The sequence below is a fragment of the Talpa occidentalis genome, unplaced genomic scaffold (genome assembly GCF_014898055.3).
Source record: "Talpa occidentalis isolate TD23 unplaced genomic scaffold, MPIMG_talOcc4v2.1, whole genome shotgun sequence".
Lineage (NCBI taxonomy): Eukaryota > Metazoa > Chordata > Mammalia > Eulipotyphla > Talpidae > Talpa > Talpa occidentalis.
Window position 1 is genome coordinate 11,336,385 of NW_026555331.1, and position 22,149 is coordinate 11,358,533.

At 54.2% G+C, this 22,149-nt stretch overlaps 1 long non-coding RNA gene and 1 other non-coding gene across 8 annotated transcripts in view; both read right to left on the minus strand.

Moving 5' to 3' along the window:
- Positions 1–22,149, minus strand: part of LOC119238026 (uncharacterized) — a 288,679-nt gene that overhangs the window by 136,251 nt on the left and 130,279 nt on the right. The gene's annotated exons all lie outside the window — the stretch shown is intronic.
- LOC119251918 (small nucleolar RNA SNORA48) lies at positions 21,450–21,593 on the minus strand. Its single transcript, XR_005126651.1, has one exon. It is a non-coding gene; the product is annotated as a small nucleolar RNA SNORA48 (small nucleolar RNA).

Here is a 22,149-nt window from a genome sequence, read left to right on the forward strand (position 1 = left end):
AAACAGACCTTTCCAGGGGGGAACTGCCTTCTTCAAGTGCCCAAGGCTACAGGCGCCAAAGCCTGAGCTCCAGGTAGTGACCAGGGAACAGGGCTGTGGGGCAGCACGCACAGGCAGTCCGTTTAATGCAGGGACACATCCCAGGTCACTGAGGGGAGATTCACGTCCTTTCATCTCTTCTGCCAGCACCCAGCGCAAGAAAGGAACTTGATAAAACTCGTGTAGAATGATTAGATGATGCCTGGATGGATAAATGGATGAAAGGACAGACATGTTTTGGTGAAACAAAATGTCTGAAGCAGCTAGACAACAAATGAAAAATGATGCTTAAGTACAGATTAAATTTTAGGGTTCCCGTAAAGTGTTTATCACCACAGCTTTTAAGAAATGTTAATGAGGAAGATGACAACTGAGGCACTCATGGAGGACTTCCCAGAGGAAGTGGCCAGTGATCAGTCACTGGAGAGAAATGAGAGGCAGAGGAAGGCATGTGAAGCCAGAGCAGCAGACATCAGTATAGGCACACTGAGCCCTGACTGCTCGTCAGACACGGGGCAAGCTACCCTCGTGAGGGCCTCCTGTGAGGCGGACAGCCTCCTGTTCTGAGCTGTCCACCACTATGAACGAGGTGGAGTGTCCCAGTTCCCAGGGCAGGCAGCTGACGATGGAGGGCATTGGACACAGCGCTGCAATTTGGAGACTTAATCCCACAATAACAGGAAGCCGCCGAGGCCAGGGAGTGGGGCGCTAGGAGATGGCTGGTAGCTGAGCTTCAGAAGCGAGGCACAGCTTCTTAAAAATGATGTAAAAAATACATAAAATTTATTTTTTTAAATGACCGCGCCCTGAAGTTGTGGGAACTTGCTTGCACTCTTATCTCCTGTGCTCCTGAAGGGATAGGTATTGAGGGGTGCCCAGCGCCTCCATTCTGAGAAGGCAGCTTCAGAGGCAAAATCAGCACTGGAGAAACCCAGGCCCAGTGTTCCTAAGAAATACACAGACAGGCCACCCGCCTTACCCAGGTACCAGCCTGATCCAGGAGGTCCTCATTTTTGTGAGGGATGCCTGAAGCAGCAGACAGGTGTGCAGAGCGAAAGGCTGGTGTTTGTGCAAACAGGCATGATGAGGACTATGGAAAAGGGAGGTTTACTCAGGAAAATTACGAAACCAGTTACGTCACAGAGGCTGCTTGTTAAGTAGTACCGTGTATTCTAGAAAACACACATGCCTTTGGCCTATTACTACACTCTCTGAGCCAGGAGCCGCCAAGAGGCTAAATGCTGGGGCTCTCGGAGGTGGAGGGCAGGCTGACAGCTCAAAGTGACCTCCAGGGCCGGTAGGATGCTGGGTGTCCGGTGGAAGATCACAAGTCGCAGGGATGGGAGACTCAGCGATCAGGAAAGTCTCTGTGTTTGGGGTGGAGGGAGAATTCAGCGTTAGGCAAAAAGTCTTTTCCGCCGAGCGAAAACCTGGGGGCTCCACCACTTCCTTCCTGTGTGACTCGGGTTAGGTAGCACCCACCTTCCCGAGCTGAGACACTGTGATAGAACCTACCAGAATGCCTGCAGGAGCTGTACGTCCCCTGTGTAAAGCGCCTTACCCAGGTTAGTGCTCAGTAGTGTACACCATGGGTGCAGGCCTGCGTAAGAGGCATCTGGGACCACCCTCTCCAGCTGCACTCCACAAATCCCTCAGGGCTCAAGAGTCCCTGTGAAGTCCTCCAGGGGGCTCAAGGAGCTGGTGCAGGGATAGCAGGGGGCCACAAGCCCACTTTAACCTGAACAGCTGTCCTTGGGCAGTGGTCTGGGTAAGGCCTGCACGGATTTCACTTGTGCCAAAGGGCTCAAGGGCTTTAAGAGAGCACAAGAGCTTCAATCGTTCATCCTCTTATTCTACTAAAGGGAGAAAAGAGAAGGCTCCAAAAAGGAGGGGCTCATCTGAACTCACCCAGCAGGTCAGAGGGGCGGGGAAAGGAAGGAAAGTGCAGCTGGGAACCTGGATCTCACACACAGGCAGTCAATCCAAGGTCTCTGGATACGTACTCAAAGGTCTAAAGCTCAAGGGTACAAGACTCCCACACTGTGGGCCTGTGGGCATGGGGGCAGCTCATATGGCAGGCCCCAAGTCCTCCAGAAAACCTGCTTCAAATAGCAAGAGGACACCAAGTGGTGAAGACATCCCCAGGCAAAGAGCGTGAGATCACATGAAGGATGATCTCTCCAGATCATGTACCAAGTTAGGGTGAAGCAGGACAAGGGACCCGTAGGGCATGAAGGGGACCTCGAGAGAGAGGTACGGAACTGAAGTCACAGGGGCAGGTATTCTGACAGGTGCTGCACAGAGCAGGGCGTGGCTCTCACTCCATGCGATGCAGGCCCCCTCAAGCAGTTGTCTACCCCCAGATAGAGAAGATAAAAGATGATTTTTCAACGTAAAAAGGCTCTCAAGTGGTCATGGTCAATAGTCAACCCAAGGCAGGAAAACCTCATGTTGAGTCCTCAGAAGCACACCCTAGAGTCCCTCGTCTCCAGCCCCCTCTGTTCTGGGCACTGGTGGGCTGTCCACCTTATCGAAGACAGTCATGCGGTCCTCAGGTGACAGGTGGGTGAAATGGCACAGCCAACCCTGAGTGCACAATGTGCAGAATCCTGAGTTTAGGGCTAGCCTGCCCTTTCTAGAGTCCATCTTGCCTGTCTCCACACATTTCAGATAAAAACCCTTTTTGGTTTTTAAGGGTGTTAAATCTGTATGAGGACAATTTCATTCAACAAGGAAGACGTACGTCCCAGCTAGGGAGGGGTGCAAGCAACAGCGATGTTGCTATCAGACACACTATAAAAAGGGACTGGAAGAGAGAAACCGAGGTGTCTCTCAGCTCTAGAATTCTAAACTGAAGTTCCAATTCCCATCCAAATATTCCCCGAGTTGAAGGCAGGCTTTTCTACAACTCTGAAGCTGTAAGCTTCACACTTCCTTGGGGACCACAAGGCTCTTCATCATGCATCCTGGCTTCTCCCAACCACATCCAGCTTTCCTGGGGAGGAAGGTTCCAGCTGGAGAGACAGTAGAGTGAACTCCAGGCCCTAGACAGACAGAAAGGTAGACAGAGTGAGTCTCCCAAGCCCACAGGATGTAGATGAGGTGAAGCAGCAAGAAAAATCAGAGAAAGCTATCTAGAAACGCAGACAGCACTTTCACATAGAGGAGATTTAACAGGAACACACGAGGACTTTCTTTTTCTTGTTCTTTCTTTCTTTTCTTGAGCTAGGAAGCCCAAAAGTAGTTGAAAAGAGTTGTGTCTTAAAGTTTCTGAAGAAAAATCCAGCCTTGTTCATAAGACAGACCTAGAGGGACAAGTAGTAAGTCTGAGGCCATGAAAACGACAAGGGCCAGTTCAGGTTTCACACAGGACTTGTCCCTGGGAGGGAGGAACGTCCAGCTCCCAGGCATCCAGCTCAGGAACCCATGTGCTAATCAGCATTTCCCACAAAGACTCAATTTTGAAGCTCACTCATTTTAAGTAAAGGCTGCCTTGCAACTGGCTGAACTTGAAGGCGTCCACATGGAAAGTAACAAACTTGGCTAGAAAAGCAGCCAAAATCAGCATTCCCAAAGAGAGTTGGTAAACAAGCAGATGAAAAAAAAAAAAAAGTTGGCCTCATTAAGGATTAAAAAAGTAGAAATTTAACAAGAGACCATTTTGCATCTATCAAATTATAATTTTTTTAAGCTAATAATACCTGGTGTTGATGAGGTGCTGGTGAAACTGGCATGTCCCCATGTTGACGGTGGCAGCTTAAACAAGCTGATTTGAAAGTCATTTGCCAATGTGGGTCAAGAGTCATAAAACGGTGCCTTTTGACTCAATAATTCTCCTGCTGAGAATCTGTCCAGAGGATTTTCCAAGAAGAGAAGAGCCATATGCATGAGGATGGTCATCGCCCCTGTAGGCATTTCCGCAACCTACCAGGAACCTTGATTCTCAACAACAGAGTACAGGCTTCAGAATAGGATTTATCAACTTGATGCACCATTTCATGCTCATTAAACATGATCGTGAGTATAAAGTGTTTTAACAAAACGGGGAAATGCGTATGATATGATGTTATGACAAATTACAAGCGACTCCTTTCACTTATGCCTATGGAGAGTCGGAAGTTCACGTATGAACAGACCTATCCACCACCTGGACATGGTCACTTGGGGAAAACACAATCGGTCAGGGGGGTCGGTTATTGATTTCATTTTCTCGTCCCCTTCCATTCTGAGTTGCAAAGCTGTTCGTGCAATAAATGACAATAAATGATGATTTTTTTTTTTTAATATATGGAAAAGAAGTAGATAGAACTCACAGGAGCAAAAGCAGACCCCAGGGGCTAAGCAATGGTCAAATCCCAGAGACATCTGAAGGTCCGGTCACAGAAACGTGATCTCTAATCAGTGCATGGAAAGCGACGGAAGCAGTGGGGTCACATGGCGGCGATACCAGCCGTCCAGGCCCCGAAGTACATCGGGGCAGTATCTGATCGTCTCAGCTTTGTGGGCTTCAGCCTTCCCCTCCTGCCACACCCACGGCGCCCAAGCAGGATGAGAACATTAATGCCAGCCTCCTGAAACCAAACTCATCAAAAGACCTAGCTCTCATTTAAATACTAAATCCCCTAAACTAAGGCTCTCGACAAGGGGCCCAGGAGCCTCACTACATGTGAAACATGAGGTCAAATGTGAGGCCTGTTTCCTATGGGGTGGGATGATTCTGCCTGGGTCCCTATGAGCAGCTGTCCACCCTAAGCATGGGTCAGCTCCAGCTGGTCCAGCCCTGCACCTCCAGGCATGTCATCTCAGCTTGTGACATCAGAGGCGGCATCCAGGAAATAGGGGCTATTCCAGAACCTTCTCTGGGCGAGTGATGAGTAGTAAGAGAGACGCACACTCGCAGAGCATGTCGCAGCGCAGGTGCTCTCAGGAGGGTAGACCCCTCCACTACTCTCACTTCCCCCCAAGGGACTAGTTTGACTTCGTGTGTGTGTGTGACAAGGGAGGGCAGGGCACACGTGCCGATGACAGGCCCTCAGCCCGGCTGATACTCGCAACTCTGGGCTCCTTCGAAAAGCATAGTCACCATCCCTCCAGCACAGTCACGTCAGACACTCAGGGCTGGTGATTTATTACAGCTGATGCCACTCGCGCAAGAGCAGCCAGTGACTGTGCCCCAAGCCTGAGAGTTTGGGGGGGGGGGTCTCCCTCATTTACTTAGGCCAACTTCAAATGCCTTTTGGAGACATCAAGCGCTTCTACGAGTGACTGCCAAATGGCAAGGGGCCCCTCTACTCCCTGGCCAGCGGCCGTGACCTGGTCTGCAGGGGAACGGAAGAGAGGTGGCCAGCACTGGCAGGTTACCCTTCTCAGCATGCAGATGTGACGAGCGGAGGGACAGCCCCCCTCAGCCTGAGCACCTGCACACCCTCATCTGTGAAACAGACATAAACTTCCCTCGGGGTGGCTGGGGAGCTGCTGTCTATCCAGGGCACAGTAATAGCCGAGGAGGAATCCGCAGACTCCCCCAGAACAGGCCGCCTGTCTCTCTGCCTGGCTCGTCCAAGTGGCCTGCACAGATGAGGCACTGTCTTCAACTGTATCGTCCATACTCTCGCCTGTCCCAAAGCCTCATGTTTGTTGCAAGGGAGTCCCGTGCCAAGGCCAGGACCCTGTCCTGCCTGCTCATTTCTGAAGTACCTTCAAACAAAGCTTTCTGTGTGTCGTGAACAAGAGCCCCCTTCCTGGCACGCTGACAATGGCCAAGAGTCTTCCATGCACCTTCGGAGCCCTAACTCCGGAACCCTCACACTGGGGGCTATTCTCATCCCCATTTGACAGACGAGGAAAGTGGGGCACAGCCAAGTCAGCTACTTTGCCCAGAGTCACGGGGCAGATGTGGATCTCGAAGCCTCGTGGGCCGCAGCGACCGAGAGCCCTGGTTCCGGGGCTGCTCCCGCAGTCACGCGCTATCACCGGCTCCTGCTCCGTTCTGCCCTGGGTGGGGGCCGGAGTTGCTCAGCAGGAAAAGACCTCAGCACCCTCAAGCCTCACTTAGTCCTGGTCTAGCTCGTGCAAACCCTCCTGGGCCACCTCCCGCAGGGGCTGGTGCCAGGTGGGGACAGAGGAGCCCCGAGCTTCAGGGAGCAGACAAGGGGGTGGGGAAGACCTGGGTGTGAAAGTGGGCTGCTCTCCCAGGTGCTGTGAGAGTGGGTGACCCCTTTCTCCCCCTCCCAGAACAGCTCTGGAGCGAGTGAGAAACTATCTGACCGGAGACAATCGCCAGCAATGACGCGACCACACACCAGGCCGAGCGCAGCATGAGCTGTGAGGCCAGGCCTGGCTCAGGGGGCAGCCGGGCATCAGGGGAGCCCAGCAGCGGCCCCAGAAAGTACCAGGAAGGGGAGGGTGGGGTCAGAGAGGGAGGGGTGGGTTTCAGGTCTTTCTGAGGAGGCTGCAGGTGGAGACGGGAGGAGGGTCGGCCAGAAGGGTGGTTTCTACCTGGTTGAAGCAAACTAGGGTTGGAATTGGATGACTTGGACACAGAACAGGCTCCCAGGTGGGATGCCATGTCCACGACACACATGCCAGTAGAGATGGAGGAAGGAGAGAATGCCAAGCCTTATCAGCGGAGGCCAGTGTTATGAGCACACAGGCTCTGCCTGCAGCCTGAGGAAGCCCCTGCCTCGGGACAGGGGAAGAGCCCCTTCTGTGTCGGTCTCCTGGGGCTGCCCGAACAAACTACTGGAGGCTGGAAATTGAAAATGAAGGTTGCAGCGGCACCATGCTCTCTCAGAAGGTTCTAGAGAAGAATCTCAGCCTGTCTCCCAGCTGCTGGTGGCCATGAGTGCTCCTCGGCTTGTAGATTCGGGGGCCCCGTCTCAGCCTCCATCTGCACTTGGTCCTCACCCATCTCTAGCTCTGTGTCTCCTTCCTTTCACAAAACACCAGCCCACCCCCCTCCAACATGATCTCATCTTAAGTTGATGGCTTCAGCAAAGACCCTATTCTAAATAGGGTCATAGTCACAGATACAGGGATTAGACTTGCACATGTATTTGGGGGGAACACATCTCAACTCACTGCACCCCCTTTATCACAACCTCCCAAAATTGCTCCAGCTTCCACCTAAGTCAGTGTCCAGGTTCAGTGCCCTCCGGCATCTTCAGAGAACGCCCGTGTGGGACGGAAGCTGGGTGCCCACTCTGGACGGGGGGCCCCGGCCGAGGGCACTGCTGTCATCACTTCCGATCCCATGACAGCTTGGGTCGACAGCTGCTGTGCCCTGCAAGCCGACAGCAGGCACGGTGCAGAGAAACCAGTAAGCATCTCTCCGTGGAAGGACTGAGGACCACCGGCCTCCCGCTGATACTGAGGAGCAGGTCAACCCTGGGGGACAAATAACCCCAAGTCTGGGAGGGCAAGAAGAAGGAGAAGGTTCCTGGCAGGTGCTGTTCCCTTGGGACCAAGCAGAGGGCACCTGTCTCCCTGTCCTTCCGTCAGCCCCTCTGGCCGTCCCGTAGGCTTGCGCTTATCCCACCAAACCCAGGCCACTGAGCTCACCAGCAGGCTCATCCCCCAACTCCTGCTTATGCCTGCTGCGCAGGCCTCTGGCTGGGCTTTCGCCTCCATGGGCTGGGAGGTCCCTGCGGCAGGGACATGTCCATTCCCCACGGGTCATGTGAGACAAGAGTTACCAGAAGAGTTAATAATTCTAGAACTGGAAAAAGGCTCTGAAGATATTTTTAACCTAACTGCTCGCTCACCTAAGTGGCAAAGGGAGAGTCAGAGAGAACAGACCAGCCTGGGGCTGGGCCCCCAGGCACCCGGCCCAACGCCCCCGGGGGGCTCCCTCTGCCTCCCGCCCAACCGGACTTCAGCGAGATCGGCTTCTTCCCCACCCTGAGGGGTCCCAAGTGCCTGGAATGGGGTTCGGCTCGGAGAGGCACATGGCGTACATTTGTCAAGTGACCGCTTGTTCAAGGCACCTAGGAATCCGAGTGGGGGGTCACAGATTTGGTCTAATACTGCAAGTGCTGCTGCAAAGCCGGAGCCACCTCCTGAACAGACAAATAAAATGATCTCAGGGCACCAACTCCCTCTGGGTTCGTACTTCTGGGAACTGATCTGCCACGTTTTCCTCCCAGAAGGCAGGAAGGGGTGAGAGGTGCAGGAACTGAAAGCTTTCCAATAACAACCGCCATGCAAATAAAAGCTCTCATTCACTCACTAAACATTGACTAAGTCTTATTAGATCGGGACACTGAGAAAGGCTCCCGGGCCTGGAGATGGGGAACCGCACTGCTGCCTGCAGGGAGCCCCCAGTTGAAGGGGAGAGCAGACAGCTGCGGGCACAGCTACTGAGGGACAGAGAGGAGTGGGGGTGGGCACTGTGATTCCACAGTGCTAGCCACGAGGGATGGACCACACAGGAGGTCCACACGAGACCACAGAGGGTGGTGCTGGGGTCAGCCTAGGGCAGTCAGGAAGGCTGCCTGGAGGTGGTGAAAGAAGCACCATAAGCAACTACAGGAGGAACAGAGAAAGGCCAGGGCAGGGGAGCCCTGAGTCTACAGGAGAAAGAGAAGAGCACAGATTAGGGCAGCCCTCCAAGACCCATCCAATCCCAGATGCCCCCTAGTCCCTGATCTTCCCAAAGGGAACCAGCCAGCCACCTCCCAGTCTCAGTCTATAAAACAGATGCGGGCTAATCCTCGGTGCCAGTAGGGAGGGGTGTAGTCCTCAGGTCTCTTCCTATAAAATAAGGTCACGGTAGAACTACCTGGTCTCTCACGTGGGGCTGAATTCCTTGAGTTAATCACACCCAACCCAAAGGGCAGACTCGGGGATGAGAACAAGACATGTGCTCTTTACACCTTCAACACCCATTACAGCTTCAACAGTGGGGAGAGGGCAGGCCTGGGGCGAGTGTCCCCAAGACACAGCGCAGCCCCTCGTCCACCTGGGCTGGCACCCGGCTCTGCGCTCACTGTCTCCCAGACGCACCACCAACCCATTTCGATGTTGGTCGATGCTACAACGGCACCCATTTCACAGCCCATCACCATGGAGGCCAGCAGTCGGAGCTAGGTCGGGGCCTCCAGAGCCCCCATACTCAGCACCGCTTCCCCTCTGAGGGCTCAGGGTAAAACCCAAAAGAAACATAACAGTGCAAGAGAAAGGGGTGTAGTCTTGGACCCTTCATGCTGTCAAATGGTTTTGAGCACAGAAAAGGCTAAGAGCGCAGGGGCCACCACACGGCGTGGACAGGGCTGGAGTTCTCTGGTCTCGGGAGCCAGCAAAGCAGCTGCTGGAAGGGGCCTGCGTTTGCCCTGGGCACGAGTCTCTGCAGTCCTCGGCAGCATGGCTAGCACCGCGGGGTCATGGTGCTCTCCAAGGCTCCAGCCAGACCCACCGCCACCCCAGCTCCAGAACCGCTAGCTCACACGCACGCACACACACACTAGCGATTCCTAGCGCCCTGCACCAAATCCCCTAAGTTCAACACCGCCACATTCAGGGGACTCGCTACTGGTTCTCTCCAGTGGGTCCCCATCTCTCCCAGGCCCCATCCCCACTCACTGCTAGTTTCCGTCCCCTCTGATCTCGAGGCCGTAACACAGCGAGGTCAGGCTTCTGAATTGCCAGCTCCTTCAGCTGCTCTCAGCCTGGCTCAGGACGCTCACAGTTCTCCCCTGCCCGCGGCTCAAATTCAACTGATCTTCCAGGGTCTGGTCTCTGCGGCCCCCTCCCTCCTCCCTCCATCTCCATGTAGAGCAGAACGGTCGCCTCTTCCCCAGGCTAATCCTTCCTGCCCTGACCACCCACGTCCACGCTGTGTGCGTTCAAGGCCACCCGTGGCCCCAGCACAGCACTGGGGTCTCTGCTGTGCTGACCCGGTTTCTCACCTAAACCTTCCTCCCTCCTGAAAGGCAGCAAGCACAGCACTGTGCCCGCTTTGCAGTATGTGCTCAACTAAACCCGTGCCCAGGGCAGTTTTGGAATGTCCCAGGAAGTTGAAAGAATGCTATCAGGATTTTTTTTTTATTTTTTTAAAGAAAAAGAAAACCATTATCTGTGCCTCAGTGTTTGCATCTGAGAAGTGGAGACAGACTCCAGAAGAGGGTGGACAGGAAGGAAGTACCTCAAAGCAAGCTGCAGGGGCCAGTGATAAATGCTGCCCCTATCTTCAGGGTGCTGATCTCCCTATCAGGATGCATACATCCACAAGGCTGGGGAGCTTGGGGGACATGCTTGGCCACAGAGATTCTATCTCCCGCCAACTGAACTTGAAAAGCACCTTTATCTGCAGGACCCACCTCAAGGAAGGTCAGTTCCTAACTTCTAAGGATAATCCTTTTATTCTGGGCCTGTCAGGCACACCCACCCACCCTTATCTGCTGTGTCCCCAAGCTGTGGTCTTTCCAGGAAGGGTGTCTCCTATCTACACACCTCCAGCAGGCCAGCCAGGCAAATAGCAGCCATCAAGTCATAGCCCTGGTCCCGGCGGAGGCCTCTCCTGGAGCCTGTGCCGCCAACGGGCCATCTTCCCGGAGCCAAATGGCCCTGTTTTCTCCTCTGTATAAGGAAGTGGGTGGTATCCTCCCTCTTCAGCTTGGAAATTTCAAAAATAATAATCATAGTTTCAGAAGCTGGGCTGGACAGGCTAAATTAATACCAGGGTTGCCTGAGTTCATCTCTTTTAGCAAAAGAAGGAACTGTTAAGAAATCAGGGATATTTCCTAGAACTTTGTTAATCCTGGGTTTGCTGTAAATGACAAAATTACCACGTGCAGGAAGGCTCTTCTGAGAACCACTTACTACATCTGAGGAGCACCAAGAGGGGGCAGACACCCCCCAGAAGGCAAGCATTGGGAACAGTTAAGTGAACAGCAGTTCTCTGCTCCCAGGAACTGAGTTTAGCCTGGAACGGATTTGAGCAGAGGCAGGAGTCGGGCTCTGGAGGGGCCGGCTGATCACGATTCTAACCCGCTTCCGCCAGTTCCCACCTGGACGGTCCTCGGTCTCCTTGAGCCTCGGACGCCGAGCAGCTTCACAGAGAAGTTCTGTGCTCTGAAAGCAGCACCTGGCATGGGACAGAGGTCCCCTCCCTGCTCCTTTTCTAAAGGTGTTGCCAATGAGGGGGATCCTCCCGTATCTCCAGAATCCAGCAATACTTGGAAGACAGCAGTTGTTTAATACATGCTCAGTAAACACACAAATAAGATGAAAACCTAGACAGGAGGCTCCCGAGGACTGATGAGAAATGCACTCACATGGCTGAGACCTCAGCTCGCCCCCCACCCCCACACATCCTCCCTCAGAGACCCGGAGGCACCCACCCACTCACACACCCAGCAAATCCTGCGCCTGAGAGGCCCAGCAGGGCAGCAGCAAAACACAAGGACCCAGGCTAACTCCAGCAGCTGATCCCGGGGTGCTGCCCTGGACGAGCTTCGTGACCACAATGCCTGAGCCCCACTGTTTGGGGTCCAGAGAACCACCCCTCAGGCAGCCAGAAGGACTCCACGAGCCGTACGCATGACATGCCCAGAGCTGAGCCTTACGCAAAGGCAGCTCCCCGCCAGCAACCTGATGGCGATCCCTGCTGCTTCTATCCCAAGCATTGCCGCTGCCCCCGCTCTGGAGTCAGCAAGCCATGCATGGTTCCAGATCAGAGGGCCAATCGGATAGCACCCCTGAACACTGGACCTGGAGCCCCAAATCCTCAGGTCAAATCCTAGCTTTTCCGCATGGGTTCTCCAACACGCTCATTAAGTACCCTCTCCGGACCTCTGGGCCTTCATCTAAAAATAGATCTATAAAACGGCTGTCTTCCCCAAAGGAGGATCAAATAAAACAGAAAGCATAAAGCTTTGCAAGGTTCAACTCAAGGTGTTAAATAAGCATATTTACTCAATGACTGAATTGCACCCTCCCCCACCTTTAGATCAATCAGCCAGGCAACCACTCTAGACATTCCTGTTGGATTCCTCGCCCATGCTGCCCTCCAAGTCATTCCCATCCCCTCTTCCTACTAAGGGTACTCAGCTTTGCTCACCCAGCTGGGCTCTGGGTACCAGGGAAGGAGGAAGTGTGTCCAAGATCTGACAATGTGTGTGCCACAACGGCACAGCGGATGCCATCTGCAACCCCCTCCTCAACCCAGGAAGGAGGAGCAGCAGGGAACCTGGAACTACACCCCACTCCCCTCCCACCCCAAGCTCTTGCTGAACTGCAGGCATCATAGCCACGAGCATGGACACTGAAGGCAGACTGTCCAGGTTGGAATCCTGGTGCAGCCACCAAAAAAGCTGTGTGACCGTGGAAAAGAGTGTCATTCTCTCTGTGCCTCCATTCTTTGGGCTACAAAGGCGGGTACTGCATAGTATCAATTTCTGAGGGTAGCTGTGAAAATCAGCTGGCCCTGGACAGGGCCAGATTCAGTGCGGGCCAGGCGGGTGGCTGGAGCTGGGACTGGCGAGCTACAGGCACACCTGGGTGGCGGTGAGAGATCCGAGATGGCGTCTGTGCAAAGGCAGCAAAAGTGGAAGGAAAGTGGTGTCGAGGCTGATGATCCCAGGGTCACTGGCTCTGCAAAAGGGGCCAGAAGCAGCTGAGACAGCAGGCAGTGCACAGGGAGGGGGGAAGGGGCAGATTCACAGGGTGCCTCCATGGCACGACTCCCAACATGACCCAGTTTAAAAACATGACCCCATAGTCTTCTCCCTGTTTTATCAAGGAGGCTCAGAGATGCTACATACTTGCCTGAAGCACACAGCACATCAGAGGTTTGAACCAAAGCTTTGCCAGGCAAAGGCACTTGCTCACTAGTGCCAGGGTAGGGGTGGGGCCTGGGCAGCCATGAGCTGCGTGACCCGCTACAAGCGCCTGAGTCTCAGTCCCCTCACCTATAAAATAGAGACGAGCTTCCCTGGTGTGCAGAGGGCATGAATAAAACTGCCCCTGACACCAGAGTCCACAGTGGGGCTCACATCACACACCCCCCATGTGCTATCCCAGTGCCCGGGAGTAGAGTATCTGCTCTGAATCTGCCTCCACCTTCCCCAAGCTGTTCAACCCTGAGCCAGTTACTTGACATCTCTGAGCTTGAATTTTCATATTTATACAAATAGGGATAATAACAGATAAGGTAGAAGTAACAAACAGTGGTTGAAAAATCTCTTTGAAAAGCATTAAAGCACTGTGCACAGTGGCCAGTACTGCTGCATAACTTCCATAAAGAGAAATAAAAACCAATCACGTAGGTGATGATGAGACTAATCATCACGCCTATGAAGAGAGCACAAAGCCTAGGAAATGACAATTCTTTAAAAGAAAAATCAACGGAGTAAAACGAACAAGCTTCTACACAAAGGTGAATTCCAACCCAGGTTCAAAGCCAGCCGTCTGCATCTTTTGCAGAGAAATGTAGGACTTGAATAAATTTTAGACCTAAGGGCTGTCTTCCCTTTGCCAGAGAAGACGGGGGAGAGGCGGCAGTCCTTGGCCCTGCCAGAGCCCTGCCTGTGCCTGCCTGTCTGGAAGGACAGACAGCCTCTGTCCGGAGCACACACGGTGGCCTGCTGCTCCCACCGTGCCAGCCAAGAGACAGCCTTTGATGGCGCTGGACAGAGCAGGGCTGGCCCACGCCCGGCCGCCACCACTGCCCCAGCCCCTCCAGCCCGGCTCTGTGCTGTCCTTCAGTGGGGCTGAGCCGAGTGCGGCTGGGACTGGGGGCAAAGCTGGGGCTCTCCCGACTTGACCGGGGGCCCAGACAGGCTTCTCACATCCCAGTCCAGCACACTGTCATCGCTGGCTCTCTAGTCTACATCCCAGAGCTCCTCGAGGACATGGCCCCAAGCAATCTCCGTCCGGAGGTCCAGGGGATGAATTCCCAACTCTGGAGCCCACCTATGGAGGTTCAGTCTTGCACCAAGCAGCTGGGCACCTTGGCGAGTTACTAAGCCTCTCGGAGGCTGGATTTTCATCTGCAAGACAGAAATGCTGCTATAGAGACTCTTGTGCACAATTCCCTAATCAAAGGTGCTCCCTAGATCAACATGCCTGGTAATGGTGGACCCTGACGAAGTAGCTTGAGTCTATTTATTGCCTTTATTGACTCTCCCCTTAGCATGAAATGAATAGTTTTCCCTTCAGAGCTTGCAGACCTAGGTTCATGGCACTGCTCCGGTCACGGGGTGCATTAGTCAGCCAGGGCACCCACTACAAAACACCACAGTCTGGGGGCTTGAACAGCAGAAAGGTATTATCTCACAATTCCAGAGGCTGGAAGTCCAAGACAGAAGCATCAGCGAGGCTGGGCTGCCCTGAGGCTGCTCTCCCAGCATGGCCTTCTTGCTGTGTCCTCACCTGGCCCTTCTTCTGTGTGCACATCTCTGCTGTCCCTGATCCTCATGAGGATGCCAGACAAACTGGACCAAGACCAACCCATGACCTCATTTCTACGTAGTAACCACGTTAAGGGTCCTATCTGCAAATACAGTCACATTCTGAGAGACTGCAGGTTAGGACTTGAACACATGAGCTTGGGGCAGAGGAACATACAGTCCAGTCCATGACACATGTGATGACAAGGGCACAATGTGGCCTTTCTAAAATCTCAAATCACCATGAATTCAGGACCATGGCTCACTCAAACATTTCAAAAGAGGGAGGAGGAGCCCAGGGGTTGTGCTGAGGCGAAAACATGCTCACACACATAACACACTGGCCCAGGGCACACACACATGTACATACACACACACACACGACACTCAGCATCCCTGGGACCAAGTCAGCAGCAGCTCAGGACAATGTGCTTAATGGAGGAGTCTCCCTAAGGCTTGAATCCTTACTCTGAAACAGTACGATCTCGGGGAAACTACTTCCGCTCCTGGATGGACATCAGTTTGCTGCTCTGTAGGAAGCAGGCGATTCCCATTATTACAGGCTCTGTGGGGTCAGAAGACACAACACGCATAGAAGTGGAGAGGGGCTGGGCACACACTGAGTCAAAGTCACAGCAGACACACAGCCTCAACCAGATACTAGGTCTTCCAAAAGGTCCCTACCAATGACTAGTTACAATACAGGCATTGTGGGGTCTCTCACTGCGAAGAATGATCCTTGAATAATATTCCAAGGCCCACAAGAAAGATTCTGAGCAATAGAGGGTCACTGTGTCCCCCACTGACAAGTCTTCTCTTGCCAAGAAATGACAAAAGCCCATTTTTGTTTTCATTTCTGCATATGTTTGTGGCCTATTTGATAGTAGCTAACAAAGAGTCATTCAAGTTGACTAACATTTGAATGTGGTGGGTTGTATTCTCCAAGTCCTGCAGCCCACCCGCCTGGGTCAAACCTCACCTACACACATGCGTCTTCTGTACTGGAATGCCACTGGGGAGCAGAAAGGGCAGCCCGGCAGCTCTGGACCACTTATCCGTCATCTGAAAATAAGTCCGTCATCTAGGATATCCACATGGACATGGGCCACAGAGATTTTTAGTGAGGGAAGGTTTAGCGTTTCATCCTCTGAAGTCACCTCAATTCTGTAACTTTGAGCTTCAGTCTCAGCTTCCTGGTTTGTGAAATGGGTGCAAAATACGTGTTCAACTATCTCCTGCTGAGCTAGAAGGGTAGTCATGGTGCCGTTCCCGCCTGACCAAATAGTAAAAGTTCCTGGAAAGGGGGGTGGCCCATACGAAATATTCTACCTCTACCTCTACTTCTTTCCATAGCCACCCTCGGAAAAAGGAATCCTGAAGAGCCTGATGTTTGCAGAAGTGACAGCTGAGGTGGGGCTGGGTCAGGGTCTCAGGGCAGCCACAGCCTGGTGTCTGCAACCTCAAGGCCCACTGCACTCAGATCTCATGCAAAGAGACAAGTGAAGGCATTCCTGCAGAGCAGCTGCGGGGCCAGGGGTGGAGGGTTACCTCCCAGCAGAGGAAGGCTGCTGTTCCCCGGAACAATTCAAAGGGACAGAGAGAGCCAATCCAATGTTTGCTGCAAAAGTGAAGAACACATGGGCCTCCCCGGTGACGCAGCAGGTTGATAGCAGCGCTGTGAAGCTGCCCGCAGCCTCTGCAGTGCAGGTTCGATCCCAGCCAGCCAGCGAGGGTCCCACATGGTGCAGCAGACCTCTCCTGCCTCGCCTGTTGCTCCCCTCAGCAGTGTCTGTGTCTGTCTGCCTGTTCTGCTCCCCGCTCTGCCTCTGGTGAATCCTCTCACCCTCCCGCGCCTCTGGCCTGTACCCCAGCTCTTGTATAGAAATAAATAAATCTTTAAAAAATAATAAAAAAATAAAGAACACATATCACCATCAACTCAGGGCCAAATTCCAGGCAAATTCTTCCTCTCCTCCAGTTAAGGAAGGGCAAAACAGAGGCTTCTCACTGGAGAGCAGGGCCTAGAAAACACAGGTGTGACTGCTGCAGGGCACAGGTTCTGCTGGCCACTTTCAGCTGGTGACCATGCTGACCTCTGCAGTCTGAGCCTCGGGTGTCTCACCTGAACATGAGGTTATGCATACATCTTGCTTCCCAGGATGGCCGCAAGGTTGAAAGGAGCTCCCGCATGACAAAAGCCTAGCCCAAAATAAGCACCCCAAAGAGGCCAGTCCATTCCAGGATAGCATGTTTTAAAAAGGTGGGTCTTCAAGAATCAAAAGGAGCACCAAGTGGAATGCACTAGGGGGCCGGGGGGCTGGCAGCCGGCCTCGCAGCCCCGGGGACATGGCGCTGAGTAGGCAGTAACAACGGCGTGTGTGAAGACAGCCCCATCGCGCAGGGAGCTCAAAGGGCTTTAACAGACATGAGCTCACTGGGATCTTTTTTATTAGCTTCTAAGGCAGGTTAACAGGTTCTTCCATCTCTGCTGAGACAGTGAAACTGCGGGATCCCCTCGCTCCCCCCAACACCAAGGTGGGGGCAGCCTTTCTGAACCTGCCTGGGTGACAGAGACCCACGTCTGTTTCTTGAATTCCCAGCTGTCACAAGCTAGGCATCCAGAGAGAGATTAATTTTTTAAAACATAAATTTCCTAGAACAACGTTCAAGGAATTCTGTTTTTGGTTTTCAAAGGAGCAGAGAAGGGAGGAAAGAATGGGGGCTTGCAGTCAGCCCAGGGCTGCCTCCTGGGACAAGGGACCCGCAGTTCTGCCCTGGGAGGCTGTGCCTAGAATCGCAGGAGAAGGGGTGCTGCTGCAATGACTGCACCCCTCTGCTGCAGGCCTCTGGGAGTCCTCACTCGGCCTCCCTCTCACAATGGCCCTGTGGCCACCAGTGCCCTAAGAAGCCAACCCCATGCTGTGACAGTATCTTCGGGGAGGACCGCCCAGCCTGCATCACCCCTCGGCCCTCCCAGGCTTCTACCCATAATCCGGCTAGAGACACCTTCCAGGCTCCCCGGGCCCTGGAGTTCCCTGTGCAGGGCCCTTGGCTTCAGGAATGGGCATGGAGGGTAGATGCATGCGGATGGCCCTCAGGAGGACACTTTCCCACTCTGCAGAAGCCTCAGTTCCCCTTCGGTCCAACGGGGGCTTGAATGCCCAGGTGATTGCTCAATGGAATGAGATCATGCCTGTGAAATGTTTCATTAACTGTGAAAATGCTGAGCAGACGGCACCATCCCATGCCCCCACCTCGTGGCGGGAGGCTGTTCCTCTGGGTCACCGCGGAAGGCAAATGGGAGGGGCGACGCTGGCCACCAGGGAGACCAGTGACAGCGCTGGCCTGTCCCCAGGCTGCAACCTGAACCCCGGGGGCTGAAGGGAACATGAAGGCAGGCAGGCCCAGGCCTCCCTGGGTGGAGATCGCCCTGCCCAGGTCGACCTGGAGTTCTAGTGACCCATTTTGCCCCCCCAGTGACTCCCAACTATCTCCACCCCCAAAAGTCCCTTAAGCAAATTTGCTCTCTGCATCCAGTGACCATTAAAGCAAACGGGAAACCCCAGAGCCCCAGTTCACTCCACGGAGGCAGCAACTAGGAATGGCCATGCCCTGAGTTGGGGTCCTGGTCAGTTCAGGTGTGTTGGGGGCAAACAGGGGCTCGGCGCACGTTTTCTCCCGCTCCAATGGCCCTGTACAGGGCTCAGCAGACGGTGCATGCAGGAGCTGGGGACCCAGAAACTCCCAGGTCTCCACACCCCCCAGTCAGGGGCGCAGTCAGTCTTCACAGTATAAGCTGCAGCGTCACGGGAGCAAACCCAGGTACCCGGCTCACAGCAGAACCCAGCACAGGTGAGCACTGCCTAGGGGTAGTATCAGTGCATTGGGCAGGAAGAGGGAGCCTGGCAGACAGCTGCCCCCGAGCGCAGGAGAAGGTGTGTGCAAGAGCTAAGCTCTGTGTCCAGCGCTCACTACGCGCCCAGTGGACGAAGGTGCGGATGATGGACATGGGAAGGGAGTCCACATCTTCTGCACCGAGCTTTTCCAGGCTTTGGGCCTTCAGGGGAAGGGGCCCGCAGAGGAGGCTCTCCGGCCAGTGACTCAGGCAGAGACGCCGGCGGGACCCAGCTGCTGGGCGGGCCGCTTGGGCCGATGCCTGGGCTGGCCCGCAGTCAGGGTGATGTGTTTTTACCGTAAGGCCTGGGTAACTACGGAGCCAGGCCTGGCCTCCCGTCCCCGGGGCCTGAACTCAGTCGGTGATGAGCAAGGCTTGGGACAAGAGGCAGAGATTCAGACTCCTCGAGTTTGCCAAAAGTGAGCAGACCGGGCTGGAGCCAGGAGGAGGACTGAGTCACGGAACGTGTCGCCCAGAAAGCAGCAGCCGCTGAGGTGTTCCCACAGCCGGCAGGTCTGAGTGCCAGGCTGGGCTGTGGGGCAGGAGCCAAGTCGGTGAAGACCAGGGATGCGGTGGGAAGGCAATCAGGAGGCTGATGGAGGCGACAAGGGGGGGCTGGGACCAAAAAAACAGGAGAGACAGACAGACAGACACATGCACAGAGCTCCTGGGGTCCAGACATCCCCAACTCAGCGCAGAAGAAGGCATCCGGCCCAGGTCTGCCTGCAGTGTGTCCCACGGGCCCGGCACCGCTGCGCTGGGTCCTCCCCACACTGTGATGAGGTGAACCGGGGCGGGAAGCCACGCCAGACACCAACACCAGGCTCCCAAGGCCGCTCAGGGCCCCACTTGCTGCTCCATCAGGCAAGCTAACAGCGGTGCACCCCGCTTTCCTCGGCCATAAAATGGGACCAACATCCTCCCCAAGAAGGCTACACACGAGGAGTTAAGTGTGTTCAGACTCGGGAAGCCTTAGAATAGGGACTGGCCAAGAGAAGTGCTTGGTGTCCGCAACCTGTTCTCGGGGGCCCTCACCTTCCCGCGAGGCAAAAGCCGGGAGCCCCTTTCCACAGCTGAAGCAGGGGGTGCTCAGGGGGCTGAGTGCTAAGGGTGGCTGCGCAAGGACCCCCCGCTGGGAGACTTACTCTACAGAAAAGCATCTCTCACCATTCTGGAGGCTAAAGGTGTCGGCGGGCTGGTTTGTTCTGAGGATCCCCCTCCATCGTCACGTGGTCCTCCCTCTGGGTGTGTCTGTGCCCTGGCACCCTAGATTCTGTTTCTTGTATAGACCCTAGTCATATTGGAGGGCAGTCCACCCTGAAGACCTCATTTAACATAATGATGCAACCTCTAGGTGACACAGGACATCTGTATAAAGGGGAGGCACCGTGTTTCCCAAGCCAGTCACAAGCTCTTGGACGAGCTCCTGGAAACTGGGGGCGCAGCTGAGCGCAGGTGAAGCCCCATAACAGGGAAGGCAGGTGGGCTCTGGAGGAGACACATGGAGGAAGGGCACGCTGGATTCTCAGGTTTGGACCCACAAGAGGGACTTAGGGTGCTTGGGGGAGACACATGGAGGAGAGCTATGTAGAGACACTCGCAGGAGACACGTGGGGGGGCTGACAACGGCAGCTGTTAGCTGACGTGGTTTCTCCTTTTGTCCCAGCTTTCTGGGACTGGCTTCAAAACCCCTTCCCTGTGGTTCCATCAGGAGGTGCCTTAGATTTGTGACAAGCTTCAGGCCTACGTTGTTTGGCCGAGCACTCACCCACAGGGACTGGGTAATTTGGGGTATTTTATTGGGAAACTTCTCTCTCTCCTTATGCACACTAATTCTAGTAAAGATTTATCACACTAAGAGTCTACTTTGTCTTTACGCTGTGGGTGGCAGAACCCTGTTTTAGAGCTTGCAAGTTTGGAGGTCCCGGGGTACCCCTCGGATACATGCTAACATAAAAGCAGGTACATTCTAAAGTACTGGGGGTCAGGACTTCAACAGAAGAATCTGGGAGGAGCCACAGTTCAGCCAGAAAATCCTGGGCTGGGAAGGAGAAATCCAGGGGAGACCTCTGTCCTTCTACCCAGAATTGGGATACAAGCAAGAAGAGCTGCCTATGAGTTCTCCTCCCTAAGAAACCAGAGAGTATTCAGAAGAAGGGGGTCTTTTTCACCCCAAAACCCAGGATCTATCTGTGCCCGACACAGGGCCAGGGAAGGCTGGGTACTAAGACAGCGTCAACCATGTTCTCCTTCACGGGACAACTGCTTCCAGCGGGAGGGCAGATGCCATGCACGAGAAGGCACAACCAGTGTCAAGCACGGGTGCTTTGCTGGGGGTCACAGAAGAGGGGAGAAGACACCTGCAAGTTGCCATGTGACTGGGAACTGCCTCTTCTGCATCCCATCACCTGCCTCAGCCCCCACAGGCCCTCGGCACACACAGAGGCCCAGAGTCCTGCCCAGGTGTGAGAGCTGTGAAGAGGCAGAGGGGCCGAGTCTCTACCTGATTCTCCCGTTCTCCCAAATGCAAATCAAACAGCAGCTACCACACCCCGTGCAGGTAGGGAAACCACGGCCTGCGCTGTAAAACCCAGCAGGTGCACTGTGTGCTGGGTCCGTTTCAACAAGAAGTGGGGTGAGCCTGGGAGAGGGAGGGGACCGAGCAGTCAGAATGGACAGATTACAGAGTCCCAGAAATGACCTGTCCTAACCAGCATAAACTTGTGTTTCTGCCCCGACTGTGTCCACCTGCCCTCAGGAGATGGACAGGAAAGATCTCTTTGCTCTCACCATCATTTGCCCTCCCTTCGCCCAATTCTTCCCCAACAAGGGAATGAAAGTAATAACACAAGATATTAAAAGCCAGACATACAGGGTTTTGGATCCACTCACCCCAGCTGTGTGGCTTCAGGTGAGCTGCCTGACTTCTCTCAGCCTGTTTCCTCAGGTGCAATTTGAAGAAAATACCCACCTAGTGTTAGGAGGGGCAACAGAAAGGCCTTTGGCAAAGCTCACGCTTGTCGCGAAGAAGAAGCACGCCGTGAACAACGTGATCTCGCCATGCCACAAAGTCGCCGTGAGCCTGAAAGTCCACACCTTAATGCCCACGTAGTATATAATTTTTTTTTTCATGTGCCCTAGGCATGAAGCAGCTCTGGCCACCACCCAGGCATCAAGCTAGGATGAACAAAGGGCTGTGCATCTGCTTTGCCCCTGATTGATAGAAGAATAACACCACCAATCAGGTGTCTCTTTGCCCATTGCCAGGGGGTTAGTATATAAATATTCGCAGATAGAAAAAAGGGCCCCGGGCCTCCCCGGTGGCGCAGCGGTTGAGCGCTGGCTTTTGAAGCTGCCCGCAGCCTCTGCAGCGCCGGTTCGATCCCCAGCTGCTCCCCGGACACCGGAGGAGGGTCCCACACGGCGCGCAGACCTCTCCTGCCGCCCGCTGCTCCCCTCAGCAGTGTACTTCAGTCCTTCTGCCTGCTCTGCTCCCCGCTCTGGCTCTGGTGAATTATCTCACCCTCCCGCGCTTCTGACTGTACCCAATGCTTGTATCAATCAATAAATAAATCTTTAAAAAAAAAAAAAAAGAAAAAAGGGCCCCATTCCCAAGCCTTGACCCCTGCACCCTGTGGCCGGAACACGGCTCTGTACTTGGCTTTCTTATCTGTAGAGTGGGGTTAACCGGCAGCAAGTGCTCAGTGCAAGGGCGGGCACCACTCTTCTCCTTGGTATTATTGCTATCGCCCTCCAGGGAGTCTTCTCCTCACTCTTCTTCAGAATCAGCACTTTCTCAGCTGCACAGGACAGTTAACTCAGCAATAA